Source organism: Papaver somniferum, chromosome 9, assembly GCF_003573695.1.
Source record: "Papaver somniferum cultivar HN1 chromosome 9, ASM357369v1, whole genome shotgun sequence".
Lineage (NCBI taxonomy): Eukaryota > Viridiplantae > Streptophyta > Magnoliopsida > Ranunculales > Papaveraceae > Papaver > Papaver somniferum.
Window position 1 is genome coordinate 2,653,064 of NC_039366.1, and position 3,091 is coordinate 2,656,154.

General features: G+C 37.2%; 1 pseudogene; it reads right to left on the reverse strand.

The window, feature by feature from the left end:
- Nucleotides 1-1,170: 1,170 nt before the first annotated feature.
- On the reverse strand, nucleotides 1,171-2,608 carry LOC113311156 (annotated as a pseudogene).
- Between the last annotated feature and the right edge of the window lie 483 nt (nucleotides 2,609-3,091).

The following is a 3,091-nucleotide window of genomic DNA, read 5'->3' on the forward strand; positions in this document are numbered from 1 at the left end:
GCTCTGATACGAATTGTTGGGAAAATTGGCACCCCGAGCACAGCGGAAATCAAGATCACAATGGGAAATTGGTGATTTGGACCAAATATGGGAGAAATAATAAGAAAGAGACAAAAGATAAAGAAGCACACAACCACAACATAAGATATACGTGGTTCACCTTACAGGCTACATCCACGGCCAACACCACCATAAAAACTCACTACAACAAAACACACGTTTAGTGACAAAAATTTATGTGACCAACAAAATTTTGTCTACAAATCTAGTGTTTAGGGAGTAATATTTTTTTGGTCATCATATATATTTTTTCGCGACAAACGGTAAATTTTGTCTTTAAAGTTGTCCCTGAAAATTTTTTTGACCAAATATTGTAACCAATTTTGTGTCTGTCTCTAAAGTCTTTTTTTGTGACCAAATATAGTGACCAATCCTGTCTCTGTCTCTAAATATTTCTTTGTGACGAATAATTTATGTCGCGGAATTGGTTTTTAGCGACAAAGGTACAATACAGTCTCCAAATATCGTATTGCCAACGATTCCAAACTTTGGTCCCTGAATGTATCTTATGCTGACAAAACTAGTTTGTTGCCGAAATGATTGCTTGTCAAATGAGAATTTTGCCGTTAGAACTCTTAGTATCCAAACAAATTGTAGTCATAAAAGGGTTTTTTTCTAATGACGGAAAAGAAAGTTGGTCTCTGAGTTTGTTATCGATGACAGCGTATAACTTTTTTCCCAATATCTATTTATGCTGACAAAAACTAATGCGTCACCTAAATGAATCTGAAGCAAATATGAAATTTTTCCATTAAAACATTGTTAGGGGCAAAACACTGTTGTCTGCAAATCTGAATATTCGGTGACAAAGTGAATTCAAATTCAAATCGGAATCCAAAACTGAAACTAAAGTTAAAATTAGGAATGATGCCAAACGACGTAGACGAATAAAAACTTCTGATGACAAAGCTCAAAAAGAATTTTAGTGTGCACCTGTTCAATTCACAGATGCTAACTAAACTCAGTATTATGACAAGCTTTTTTTTTTCCTCAATTCTGCAAAGATCAGTAAAATGAGAATAATGCCAGGTATAGAGCCAGAAAACTAACTATACGTTATACAATATTACAAATCACAAAGACTAGAAAAGAATGAGGGAGAGATAACTATCATGTTTCTGTTGCTTCTAGTTCAACTGTATGAGAAGATTTGGAGCCTCTTAAGAAAGACCGACGCCACTAAATTTGGAAGGCCGAGCTCAGATTAGGACACTCTGCTCCATGCTTAGAATAAGATTCAAACCACTCCATGAGGAACATGTGTTGATCTTTCATTGGTAGCATAAGAAGGATCCTGCCCCATGGATTCCTCCGAAACTTTTATATCTCGGCCCTTCTTGCATCTCTGTAACCAACCATAGTCTGACAACATTGGCCTAAACCACGACTGAAACACTCCACATCTAGACTCTGATGGGCAAAGCAGCATACTTTTCCCAAGAGCAATGAACACTGACGCTGAAACCAATTAACTTAATACCTGACCATCGGTGAAACAATTTTATGCATTGCCACTAAATCTTCTTGTTCTGCCCAAAGATTAACGAACTCTTCGGCCATTTGTTGTTCTCCCAAAATCTCAAATAGCCACCTGATGTTATCAACTTGCACTGAGATTCGCTCTATGAAAGGCTCTTTAGAAGTTACCACTTTACTTGAAGAACTCCTTCCTCATGTACAACAGAATCAGCGACCTACTTAAAAATTCCAACCAGTGAATGGAGACAAGACAGACAAATTTGATAAAGATCCTCCTTCTCGAGAGCAGTTCGGTCTTTTTCATAAACTGAGCTCTCCGATAAGAGACCTTTTACCGAGGACTTGAGCTCTCGCCTTGATGAACTGAAATTGGTACAACATGTAACTGAATTAATGAGATGGACAGCTGTATAAGGTTGGGAGTTGGTGGACTCTTCTCCTGGATATAGTCTTCCTAACACAGGGAACAACTTCAAGGTAAAGAGGCTCTTCAGCTTGGTTTTTTGTCAAATGTATATCTGGTAAATAGGATCTTCAGCTTCTCCTCTTCATACTCACTCCAGGGAACAACTTCAAGGTACTTCAAACATGATAATACACCCCTAGTAAACATGATTCCTGCTGCAACCTAAAGGGCATTAACATAGCCAATTAGTTACTCAGATGAAAGAATGAGCAACAACAGATCAAGAATTAACCATATTAATGTATATTTTTCAATATGATTGAGAAACCTTAGGTTTTGATACAAAATGAAAAGACAAAGAATTACAGGACTAGACACTCGACTACAACAAAGAACAGAAACCAAAACAAGACAGCTCACAGGTACAACCAGTGACAGCAGAAAGATAACCTACACGTGGTTGTCCAAAACAGAATCATGGACTGATTCCAACAAGTAGAACAATATGTTTTCACTTTTCAGGTAGCACTTCAAAAATCAGAGTAACAAAACCAAAGGACCCCCCAACTCCAAGATTGCATGTGATGTTCCAAAATAGGAACCTGCAGCTCACTTAAAATCAACGAGGCTCATACTTACAATGACTGGTGTCAAACATTCCATTGTTCATAAAACTAATGACAAGAGAAGAAACACTTGATCTGCAGATGGTAACATTTAACTTAAATAATGGGAAAGAACATAAGAAACCTCGTAATAGTTTTAAGCTCAGCAACAAATGCTACCCTATTTAAGTGTAAGTAGTACTCATGGACAGACTGCTAATTACGAGATGAGTTGAAATCAAAAAAAAAATTTAGGCGCACCTGTAATCAAATCCGAATATTCGGTCACTGCTATTGATTTAGTCTGCTAAGTTCTATGAATTTGTGTGGTGTTGTTGCTTCGAGTATGACTGGCGTCCACAGGCATACGTGATGGAACAATTTTCGCAAGGACATGGCAGCACCCGACCTGTCAATAAGCTAAAAAAAAATCTCAGAACAAACAAAACATAACGTATTAGGACAAACTGAAAAGAAAAGTATAGAAGTGTAAGCAACATAACCAATAATGGCCAAAAAAACATGGATGCTTCAAGATTAT